The sequence below is a fragment of the Spermophilus citellus genome (assembly GCF_964194105.1).
Source record: "Spermophilus citellus genome assembly, chromosome: 1".
NCBI lineage: Eukaryota > Metazoa > Chordata > Mammalia > Rodentia > Sciuridae > Spermophilus > Spermophilus citellus.
Window position 1 is genome coordinate 75,280,190 of NC_138182.1, and position 13,538 is coordinate 75,293,727.

The window sequence follows — 13,538 nt, forward strand, 5'->3', positions numbered from 1 at the left end:
CTATGAATGGTGACAAACTTGTAACGTGTGAACCTACATATTTATTCCTCAGTTTCAACTGTTATCTATTCATGGCTAAACACTTTTCCAACCAATCCCCCCACCCACCCACCTGCTTCTCCCTTACTCTGGTTTTTCTAAAGCCAATCCAACACATATTATTTCATCTATAAATAGTCCAGTATGGATCTTTAAAGAATATGAAACTGATTCATAAAATTGCAATTTTTCTATTCCTAAGTACTGTTCAAATTGTTTTTCAGGAAACAGGCACAGAACCTTAGCTATGTTCTCATAGCTTAAAATGACTTTGAGAGCCTGGTCAACCAAAAGTTTCTGAGGATATGTAGAACTTGAGAAAGAACAGGACCTCATGGATGTAGATTAGAAGCAAGGGGTACTGCCAAGTGTAGCGGGACCAACCAGAATTATCCACCTGGTCCATATTGCACCTGGACCAGTGTACTGGGTGTAGACTGTTCCACCAAAAGACTCCTGATTACAGCCCATCATCCCTCTGTTTCCCCTTACCCTTGACCAGTCCCTTCATTACTGGCCAACTTGAGAGACAGATATGAGGACATTTCCTATATTCTCATTGATTGACCATCAATAAAACTCATTTTATGAATAGCAGTGCCATAGCATTGAGTTCTATGTGTATTTGGCAGCAAGCCCTTGCTTGGTAACAAATTCATACAAAACTTTTAAAACACAATGCCAGGCAGCCCGGAGATCCTGACAGAGGCCTGCCACCTTCCCCTCCACACCACAGCCCATCCTGTGCCTGCCCCGGGAGCCACCCTGTGCTGGGATTCCTTATTCACCAAAGCATGGCTCCTTGGCCCAACATTAGGGTACATATAGGCTTGAGGCTACCACCACCACAAAACTGGGATATCGCAGCTTCTATCAAGGGACAACAATAAGGATCTGGTAAGACATCACCAAGGTCCCATTGGGCCTGGCTGCACCAGAGTTTTTCTCTACTTGTGGTGCTAACAGTTATCCTGTTGCTGAGGTAACAGGAAGTCTTGTACGGGGTTTCCTATCTTGTTTCTCCTACTAACAGCCACTCTTATGATTAGCCTCTCACTAGTCATGTGATCTAATACCTCTATATTCTCACATCCTACCTCATAAACATCTCAGCCAACCTTCCAGTCCCCCCATCTATCATTAAAAACTGTAAGCCATTATGCAAACCCATTGACTATTTATGGTAGAAAATAACTGATCTCATCATTTCTGATTATAGTGACAAAATTGTAAGTGTAAAAATAGAAGCTAACTGATATATGGCTGCACATAGGGTACATTGAGTACTGTAATATTGAGCTTGCCCTTAAAAGTGGGTATTGATAACCTATAGGGACACTATAAGACAAAGGGGCAGAAGCTGTAATACCTCAGATCTACACTGTGAGAGAGGAAGACACATAGATGTCATGAAAAAACAAAGGAGGAAAGTACCCCAAACAAACAAAGATACTACAACAATAGAATCCACAGATAGCTCAGTAGGTGAAATTTCAAAGGAGGAGTTCAGATACATAACTAAAATGATTTAGGAATTAAAGAATGACCTAAGTGAGCAGATACAGGCAAAAATCAATCACTCCAACAAAGAGATAAGAAAGCAAATACATGTTGTAAGAGATTACTCCAAGAAAAAAAGAGAGATACTTTAAAAAAAAACAGAACTCCTTGAAATGAAAGAAACAATATACCAATTTAAAAACTCAATAGATAGCATCACCAGCAAACTAGATCACTTGGAAGACAGGACCTCAGACAATGAAGACAAAATATACCATCTTGAAAATAAAGTTGACCTCACAGTGAAGATGGTAAGAAACCATGAACAGAATATCCAAGAATTATGGGATACCATCAAAAGACCACATTTAAGATTTATTGGGAGAGAGGAAGGTTCAGAGTTTCAAATCAAAGGAATGCACAATCTCTTCAATGAAATAATATCAGAAAATTTTCCAAGCATGAAGAATGAATTGGAAAATCAAATACAAGAGGACTATATGACACCAAATGTACAAAATTGCAACAGATCTACACCAAGACACATTATAATGAAAATGCCTAGCATACAGAATAAGGATAGAATTTTAAAGGCTGCAAGAGAGAAAAATCAGATTACCTATAAGGGAAGACTAATTTGGATCTCAGCAAATTTTTCAACCCATACTCTCAAAGCCAGGAGATCCTGGAACAACATATACCAAACTCTAAAAGATATTGGATGCCAACCAAGAATCTTATATCCAGAAAAATTAAGATTCAAATTTGACAATGAAATAAAAACCTTCTATAATAAACAAAAGCTAAAAGAATTTACAGCAAGAAAGCCTGCACTACAGAACATTCTTGGCAAAATATCCATGAGGAGGAAATGAAAATCTGCAAAGGGAAGAACTACAAGAAAGGAAAAGCCAACCAAAGGAAAAACCAAGTCAAGCTAAATACCAAAAATAAATAAAAATGACCAGTAATACAAATCATGTCTCAATAATAACCATAAACGTTAATGGCCTAAACTCACCAATCAAAAGACATAGGCTGGTAGGTTGGATTTTTTAAAAAAATACCCAATAATATGCTGCCTTCAAGACACTCATCTCATAGGAAAAGACACCCACAGACTGAAGGTGAAAGGTTGAAACAAAATATACCATTCACATGGTCTATGTAAACAAGCAGGGGTTTCCATCCTCATAGCAAATAAAGTAGACTTCAAGCCAAAGTTAATCAAAAGGGATAAAGATGAACATTTCATACTGCTTAATGGAACTATACATCAACAAGAATAAGGATAATAGTTATAAGTATATATGGAAACTCTTCTCAAGTTCAAGAGTCAAATAGACCACAATACAATAATTCTGGGTGACTTTAACACACCTCTTTCACCACTTGATTTATCTTCCAAACAAAAGCTAAACAAAGAAATTATACAATTCAATAATACAATCAATAAGTAGACTTAACTGACAAATACACTTTCTTCTCAACAGCACATGGATCCTTCTCTAAAATAGACCATATATTTTTATGCCACAAAGCAAATCTTAGAAAAAACAAAAAAGTAGGAATACTACCCTGCATTCTATCAGATCACAATAGAATGAAATTAGAAATCAATGATAAAATGAAAAAATATACTTCAACACCTAAGACTAAATAATATGCTATTGAATGAACAATGGGTTGCAAAAGATATTGAGGAGGAAATTTTAAAATTCTTAGAGGTAAATGAGAACACCAATACAACATATCAAAATCTCTGGGACACTATGAAGGCATTTTATGCACGGAGTTCATTCCTTCAAAAAAGAAAAAGTCAACAAATAAATGACCTAACATTACATCTCAAAGCCCTAGAAAAAGAAGAACAAATCAACCCCCAAAGCAGTAGAAGACAGGAAATAATTAAAATTAAAATGAAATCAATGAAAAAACAATTGAAAAAGTTACAAAACAAAAGTTGATTCTTTGAAAAAAATAAATAAAATTGATAAACCATTAGCCATGCTAATGAAGAAAAGGAGAGAGAAAACTCAAATTACTAACATCCATGATGAAAAGGAAATATTACAATGGACACTACAGAAATACAGAAGATAATTAGAAATTATTTTGAAAATTTGTACTCCAATAAAATAGAAAATATTGAAGGCATCAACAAATTTCTAGAGGCATATGATATGCCCAAACTAAATCAGGATTATATACACAATTTAAATAGATCAATTTCAAGCAAGGAAATAGAGAATGCCATCAGAAGCCTACCAATCAAGAAAAGTCCAGGATTGGATGGATACACAGCTGAGTTCTACCAGACCTTTGAAGAAGAACTAACACTACTTCATGAAATACTTCACTTTCAAACACATTCTTTGAGGCCAATATTGCCCTGATTCCAAAACCAGACAAAGACACACCAAAGAAAAAAAAAAACTTCAGACCAATATCTCTAATGAATATAGATGCAAAAATTTTCAATAAAATTCTAGCAAATCAAATACAAAAATATATCAAAAAGATAGTGGGGTTCAAGTAGAGTTCATCCCAGGGATGCAAGTTTGGTTCAACATACAGAAATCAATAAATGTAATACATTTATGTAAATACAGCATAGCTTCATGTTCAAAACGCTAGAAAAACTAGGGATATTAGAAACATAACTCAACATTGTAAAGTATATCTATGCTAAACCCCAGGCCAACATCATTCTAAATGGAGAAACATTGAAGGCATTCCCTCCAAAAATTGGAACAAGACAGGGATGCCTTCTTTCACCACTTCTATTTAACATAGTTCTTGAAACTCTAGCCAGAGCAATCAGACAGATGAAAGAAAGTAAAGAGATTCTGATAGGTAAAGAAGAACTCAAATTATCACTATTTGCCGATGATATGATTCTATACCTAGAAGACCCAAAACATTCCACCATAAATCTCCTAGAGCTAATAAATGAATTCAGCAAAGTAGTTGGATATAAAATCAACACCCATAAATCAAAGGCATTTCTGTATATCAGTGACAAATCCTCAGAAAAAGAAACTAGGAAAAACACTTAATTTACAATAGCCTCAAAAAAAAAAATAAAACACTTGGGAATAAACTTAATGAAAGAGGTGAAAGACCTCTAAGATGAAAACTACAGCATTCTAAAGAAAGAAATTAAAGAAGACCTTAGAAGATGGAAAGATCTACCTTGTTCTTGGAGAGATAGAATTAATATTGTCAAAATGACCATACTACCAAAAGCACTATACAGATTCAATGCAATACCAATCAAAATCTCAATGACATTCCTCATAGAAATAGAAAAGGCAATCAGAAATTTATCTGGAAAAATAAGAGACCCAGAATAGCCAAAGCAATCCTTAGCAAGAAGAGTGAAGTGTAGTAATGGTGGCATTACTATACCAGAACTTAAACTATACTACAGAGCAATAGTAACAAAAACAGCATGGCACTGGCACAAAAATAGACCTGTAGACCAATGGTACAGAATAGAGGACACAGAGACTAACCCATATAACTACAGTTGTCTTATATTAGACAAAGGAGCTAAAAATGTACATTGGAGAAAAGATAGCCTCTTCAACAAATGGTGCTTGGAAAACTGGAAATCCACATTTAACAAAATGCAATTAACCTCTATCTCTCACCATGCACAAAACTCAAATCAAAGTGGGCCAAGGACCTAGGAATTAAACCCAAGACTTGCACCTAATGGAAGAAAAAGTAGGCCCAAATCTCCATCATGTCAGATTAGGCCCCAACTTACTTAATAAGACTCCTATAGAGCAAGAATTAAAACCAAGAATCAATAAATGGGATGAATTCAAACTAACAAGCTTCTTCTCAGCAAAAGAAACAATCAGTGAGGTGAATAGAGCGCTTACATCTTGGAAGCAAATTTTTACTACAAGCACATCAGATAGAGCACTAATCTCTAGGATATATAAAGCACTCAAAAACCTTAACACCAAAAAAAACAAATAACCCAGTCAATAAATGAGCCAAGGATCTGAACAGGCATTTTTCAGAAGAGGATATACAATCAATCAACAAATATATGAAAAAATGTTCAACATCTCTAGCAATTAGAAAAATGCAAATCAAAACTACTCTAAGATTATATCTCACGCCAGTTAGAATGGCAGCTATCAAGAATACAAACAAGTGGTGGCAAGGATGTGGGGGAAAAGGCACACTCATACATTGCTGGTGGGACTGCAAATTGGTGTACCTAATCTGGAAAGCAGTATGGAGACTCCTTGGAAAACTTGGAATGGAACCACCATTTGATACAGCTATCCCACTCTTTGGTTTATACCTAAAGGAATTAAAAACAGCATACTACAGGGACACAGCCATATCAATGTTTAAACATTATTCAGCATTAAGAGAATAAAATCATGGCATTTTCAGGTAAATGGATGGAGTTGGAGAATATAATGCTAAGTAAGTAAGCCAATCCCCCAAAAACCAAAGACCAAATGTTTTCTTTGATATGAAGATGCTGACTCATAATGGCGATGGGGAGCGTAGGGAGCATGGGAGAAATGGAGGAATTTTAGACAGGGCAAAAGGGAGGAAGGGGGAGGGAGAGGGCAAGGGGGTAGGAATGATGGTGAAATGAGTTAAACATCATTACCCTAAGTACATGTATGAAGACACAAATGGTGTGAAAATACTTTGTGTATAGTGAGTGACTTCAAAAATTGTGCTCTGTATGTATAATATGAAATGAATTGCATTCTGTCATCATGTATAACAAATTAGAATAAATAAAAAGTTTAATTAAAAAACACAATGCCAACCCCTCTGGAAAGCAGTATAGAGATTCCTCAGAAAAGTTGGACTGGAACTACCATTTGACCCAGTTATCCCACTCCTGGGCATATACCCAAAGGACTTAAAATCAACATACACAGACACATCAATGTTTTTAGCAGCTCAATTCACAATAGCTAAAACTATCGAACCAACCTAGGTGCCCTTCAATAGATGAATAGATTTTTTTAAATGTCGTGTATAAATTACTCAGCCATGAAGAATGAAATTATGGCATTTGCTGGTAAATGGATGGAACTAGAGACTATCATGCTAAGTGAAATAAGTGGGTCCCAGAAAATCAAAGGTCAAATGTGCTCTCTGATATGTGGATGTTGACTCACAACAGGTGGTATGCAGGGAGGGGTGGAGGTTCATGGATTAGGACAGAGGGAATGGGGGGAAGTGGGGACTGAGAATGGAAAAGACAGTAGAATGAATCAGACATATATATTTCCTATGTTCATATATAAATCTATGACCAGTGTAACTCCACATCATGTACAACCACAAAAATGGGAAGTTATACTCCCTATATGTATGATATATCAAAATACATTCTACTGTTATGTATAACTAAAAAGGATTTATGTATAAATAAGAAATTTTTAAAAACACATCATAATAAAACTCCAGTCAACATTCATAATTCCCTAGCCATCCTATAAATGTTCCTTTCTTCTAAAAAACTTAATATTTGGGAATAGTTCTAAATTCATATGCAGGTATAAGAAATAATGAAGAAGGCTGGGGATGTGGCTCAAGCGGTAACACACTTGCCTGGCATGCGCGGGGCGCCGGGTTTGATCCTCAGCACCACATAAAAAGAAAATAAAGTTGTTGTGTCCACTGAAAACTAAAATAAATATTTAAAAATTCTCTCTCTCTCAAAAAAAAAAAAAGAAAGAAAGAAAGAATGAAGAGATCTCGTGTTCTTTTGCAACATCTTGCAAAACTTTAGAACAGAGGCTCCTTAACTTATGATGGGGTTACATCCTGATGAACCCTTCATAAATTTAAAGGTATAATACATTGATAACAAATTTAATCCATCCAGCATACTGAACATCACAGATGTTCACAGCACACTGTATCTGTGGATTCCCCTCATCATCCTGGAGTTGGCTGGGATCTGTGGTCACTGCCACAGCTCATTATCACAAGAGAGGATCAGACCACATATTGCTATCCCAGGAATGATCCAGATTCAAAATTTAAAGTACAATTTCTACTGAAAATTACTTTAGTACCATTGTAAATTTGGAAACTTGTAAGTCAAAAGTCAGAGTGCTTCTAGACAAGATCACAACCAGGAAATTGACATTAATAAGGTCAGAATACCAACATTTCTGTAAGGAGCCCATGTTGCCATTTTCTACCCACACCCAAATCCCTCCCTTCTCACCCATCACTTCCCCACCTTCAAGCCTGGCAAACACTAATATGCTACTACTTCTATAATGTTATCATTCAAGAATGTTATATAAGAGGAATCATATAGTATATAACCTTTGGGCATCAGATTTTTTTCTCTCAGCATAATTCTATGGAAATTCATCCACATCCTTGTGTCTTTGATAGTTTGTTTCTTTTTATTGAGAGTAGTATTCAATATTATACATGTACCAGAGTTTTTTAGTTATTTACCCAATTGAAGGACATCTGAAATTTTTCTGGTTTTTTTATTTATGTGAATAATAAACATTCATGTACAGGTTTTTCTTGAACAAGTTTTCATTTCTCTATAATAAATTCCCTGGAGTCCAGTTGCTGGACTACATGGTAGGTACACTGTTCGATTTTAAGACACTGACAAACTGTTTTCTACAGCAGCTGTATCATTTTACATACCCACACTTTAATTAAGTGTGTGGTCCATCTTCAGTTAATTCTTATATAAATCTGAGACTAAGTTAGGATTCATATGTTTTGCCTATGAATGCCCAATAGGCCCAGTACTGTTTGATGTTTTTCCATTGAACTGCTTTTGTTGTTGTTCTTGTTCTTGTTTGCCAAAAAACAATTGGACATGTCCATTTCTGGGTTTTCTGTTCTGATCCATTAACCTTTGGGTCCATCCCTCCACCAATATTCAACTGTCCTGATTATAGTAATTATCTTTGCTGGCATAACAGTGGTAGGATATGTTTTTCCTGGGACATTTGGCTGAAGTGAACATGCTATTGTCTAAAATGTTTGTGTCTCGCTAGGATTCCCCTTTACTTGTCCTTTGGCTAAAGACAGAAGGCTTTTCCTGGGTTATTCTCTGTGGTGTTTTGAACCACTAGCTTTCCAACCCCTCTGCCCTCAGCATGAATTTCCCAGTGGATCTCCCTCTCCACATTCCCTGTTCCTAAGCTTCCTCAGGGCACTGTGTTGTTTCCCAAGGGTCATTCACTCATCCCCACCTCTTGGGTGTTGCTTAAGCTATCTCCTACATGGAAGTCCTGCCTCTGTCCCCTCCTCCAGCTTGTCCTTCTAAAGTGGTTGGAAGTCTTCATTGTGGAGGTCCCCTGCCTCACCCCCAGCAGAACCACTCCTTCCTTGCCCTCCTGCCCAGCCTTGCTCTGAAGGTGTTTGAGCATTCTTTATGCCAGGACAGGGGCTCCTAGTCAAAGCAGAGATGATCTCACTCCTTTTCCCCACCCCAACCTGTCTCTTCATGTAGTGTGCCCCAACAAGTGCGCATTGGACTAATCTGAGTATGAAAGACCAGCATTTTCTTCCCCAAATTTTTGGCATGGCTATTGGGAAAGGGAAAAGGCTCATTAACTTCCCTGCCCTGGAGATGGGAAGCCCAGTGAACAACTTCCCTATTTGCCAGGCTTGCAGTTGCCATGGTTTCTCCAAACCACAGGGAGTACTAGGTGAATGCTGATTGACAAACAGAGCCCATTTGGCCAAGGTCTTTTCAGGTCATTTTAATAAGAAAAAAAAACTGGTGAATTAACAGAATGCCTTGAAACCATTCAGATGACAGAGTGCAGTGAGAAAAATTCACCAAGATGAGGAATGAAATTAAGTGGAAAACAGTCAAGAATTTCTTTAAAGATTTTAACACTGGCAGCAGATAGTCCATCATTCATAAGCCTCAGAAACATGAAGGTACTTGTTAGTCTAAATTATTTCTAAGCATGATTTACTAGGCAGGTACTAAAGTAATATCTTTCTAGTTTTTTTCTAACATAATTTTTAAATTTATGGATTCAGGATTAATGTGGTATTTTAAGTTCTGATTAGCCCTAAGCTATAAGGAATTATTTCTTTGTATACCATGTTGCTCTTATTCATCTCTTATTCACTCAGTCGTTAGTTTTCTATACAAAATATATTGGTACAACTGGAAGCAGTCTCTTCTGGCTGATCATGGGTGTCTATTAAACTTTCCTGTGTTTGGAAAAGGGGAGGCAAAAATCCAGAGGAAAATTTAATGGTTTTGGTTGAACTTCAGCCCTGAGAGATCTATGAATGGTCTAATAAACTGCTCACAGGAAACAGACACTCCTCAAGAATTAGTATTTGGATTCGGCCCCAATACCAGAGATGCTCTTGGCTGAAAATGTGCCACAACCTCTAATCTACTTCCTAGATGCTTGGAATTTGAAACTTACCATATTGTACCTCCTGTCTGTTCACCACAGCTCGACTATGAACAGATGACTGACTCCCCTCAGTTGGAGCCAAAATGAGGTCAAAATCTTAAGCATACCCTAAAGTGCCTCTGTCAAAATTACACTTAGCTTGGGCTCTTGTAACAGAATATCATAGATAGAGTGGCTTTTAAACCAAGGAAATTCATTTCTCACAGTTCTGGAGGCTGGGAGGTCCAAAATAAGGCACCAACAGATCTAGTGTCTAGAGAGGGCCTGCTTCCTGGTTCATTGAAGGGGAGTATTTTGTTCTGTGCTCACCTGGGGAGGGGCAACAGAGCTCTCTAGGGTCTCTTTTTAAAGGTACTAATTCCATTCCCCCTAATCACCTCCCAAAGGCCCCACATTGTAGTACCATCACATTGGGGGTGAAGATTTCAACATATGATTTGGGAAGGGGATATAGCATTTAGTCCACAATGAGTTCCAAGTTCAATTACAAGATCACAAGGGCCAAATTCACATAGACTACTAACCATGGATCCCCAAACCTACTGGGCCAGGATTTCTGATCTCAAAGCTTAGAAATCTGTACTTTAGACAAACTCCCCGAGTAGATATTTTAAATACCAGCTTCATTCCAGGTTCTCACAGAGCAGCCAAACTTGTCAAATTTCAATGTGCCTAAGAATCACCCGGTGGGGTCATACAATTTGTCCCAATGCCATCCCCAAAGTATAATAATTCAGTCAGCCTGAGGTGAGCTTGGGAATCCATATTTTCACAAGTTTCTTGGGCCATCCTCATGCTGATCTTCAGAAATAGTCCCAGACACGCCATTTCAAGCAGGCTCCTTGAAATAGCTCTCTCTTTTGAAGTTTCCACTCCCAGAAATGCATGGTAAGTTTGTGTACTTTCAGCCATAGGGTGACAAAAACAGTGTTTAAATGTTCTAGATTGAATCCCAAAATAGGAGTTTCCACCTTTCATAACTTGTTCCCTGGAAAGAATGGAAGTGCAGGACACGGTCATTTTTGGCCGCCCTCCCCCACACCAGTCACACCACTTCTGTGACCACCCTTAGTACTTCTAAGGACTTCCCTGGCATCCATCTGGTCTACCAGTGTTTGATAAGTCTGGAAATTATTCTTTCCAAGATTACATTCGATCATCACTCTTCTCACAAAAGAAGCCACATTAAAGAACTCTGATAAGTCTTTCAGGATCCCCTTTCCATCTTTACCCCACTTAGTTTACTCATTTTTTGCTTCCTTTGGTGCTACAGACCTTACTGCTTTTTCTGCCAGCTCCTTTGCTTTGTGTTCCTGGGGCTATCTTCTTTCTCCTGTCTTTCAAAATGTTCTCCTTTTATCTTTTCTGATACTAGCAAAAGGTCAGGAGCTGCTAAGCCTGTCACAAGGTGAGAACCAAGTGTCCCCATTTGCTCCGGGCCTCTCAGATTCACAGTCTTGGATGTGGATGGGAAGTGATCACAGGCACAGAGAAATCATTTGAGTAAAGATGATAATTCCAATCACTTCTCTAAAGATGGGACACACCTGGGTCCAGTAGTTTTTTCTTTCAGCTATGACTTCCTTCATTATAAAGAGGAAATCTTTTTAAATTGGAAACTATGGTTTCTCAAGCATCCACTGTCCACCTTAAGTCAAGTGCTGCTTCAGGCATTGTGTGTTCTACATGGAGTACGTGTGTCACCCCCATCCCCCAAAGGGACACACAGCCCCTGAGGGCTGAACTATTTTGCCTAAGGCCACAGAGTTGATAAGGAAAGGAACAAAAACTCAAATTCCAGAGTCTCTGATATCCTCCAACACATGGCCCTCAGGAGACTGGGAAACTGGAACAGGTATGGACTGTGGGGCTTAGCTGTTCTTGAGCACCTTTTCCAAGGTGCTATGTTCTGCCCTCAAACACCACATCCCAGTGCACAGGACTGGGAGAGGGAGTCAAACAAGGGCAAGGCTGGAAGTAACTTGCTCCCTAATATGGAGGGTGTCTATGCCCTCTTTCCTGGTCCATGAGCGTTCATTCCACCAGCCTGTCACTTGTCTCCTCATCGGACATCAGAAAATCATTCCCATCTGGGCATCAACATGATTACACTTGTAATCCCAGCAACTCAGGGGTCTGAGGCAGGAGGATCATCAGTTCAAGGCCAGCCTTAGCAACTTAGCAAGACCCTGTCTCAAAACATTTTTAAAAATTAAAACAGAAGAAATCTATTCTTACAGTACATGCCAATACTGTAAACATGTTTATTTTTTGATTCTGAAATCTAGTTTAAAGAATTTACCCTATAGAAAAATTACTTTGCACAAAGATTCATATCCAAGGGTGTTTTTCAAAAAAAAAGGAAATGATTTACATATCCTATGTTAAAGAATAACTTAGAGACATTAGTATTTGCAAAACATTTACTCATTTGTGTGAAGAAAAGCAGGCGTTTGGCCACTACTGTTGTGTATTTAAAAAAATAATAAAATCAATAAAAGATAATAAAAGAAGAAAGAAATAGTAAAAACAAAAAAAAGAAAAAAGAAAAGCAGGTGTTTGGCTGTTGTAAATAGAGGGGAAAAAGCAAACAGAATTTGAAAAAAAAATCAAGGGAAAGACTGAAAAATGGTATAAGAACGAGAAGCCTTTTCCTTCTTTCTTTCTTTTTTCTTTTTCCCCAAAACCTTGAGAGCTTCACTTGGAGTCTTTAAGTCAGACTGTCTCCCCTTCATATCTTCAAGTGACCTCTTAACAACTCCACCTCAGTGAAACCCAGTCTACACCATTTCCCTCAGATTCCCTCTCAGTCAGTTGGAAAATGGTTGAGCAAATTAGAGTTGAACTATGTTGTGGAGTAATAAGAAGTTGTTAAATAAAACAAGACAGATCAATAAGCACTCACATGGCAAAACTGCATGTGCTGTGAACCCTTGTGTGCACACATACAGGGTGTATGTGTGTCCAAAGGTATAGAAGAGTAGACAATCTCACACCAAAAGGTTCATGAGCAGGACATAGACAAGACTTTCAATTTTCATTCTGCAGGATTCTGTACTTGTTTGTGTGTCAATTGCCTAGTACTTGTCCTTTAAAAAATCAGTAAACAGTTAACTTACCCTGAAAAGAAATTTTCTTTGTACTTAGGCACAATGTCACCAAGTAGGTTTTTTTTTTAACTGCAGATATAGCCATGTCACTTGTCAAATTATCAAATTGCTTCTATACTACCTGGTAAATAACATACAATTGTCCTTTAGTATCCACAGAGGATTAGTTCCAGGAGCCCTGCAGATACCAAAATCCTAGAATGTTCAAGTCCTTGATATAAAATGGTGTGGTGTTTGCATAGAGCCTAACTCATTCTTTCTTATTTTGAGTCATCTCTAAATTACTCATAATACCTAAAGCAAAGTAAATACTATGTACATAGTTGTTAATCTATAGTGGCTAGGGAATAATGATAAGGAACCTTCAGACAATAGAGGGCCTATTGTAATAGTAGTTATGATAAGAGGTAAGTAAAATAAAATAACTGTATAAATGCTACTATAAACTAAAATTTTGAGA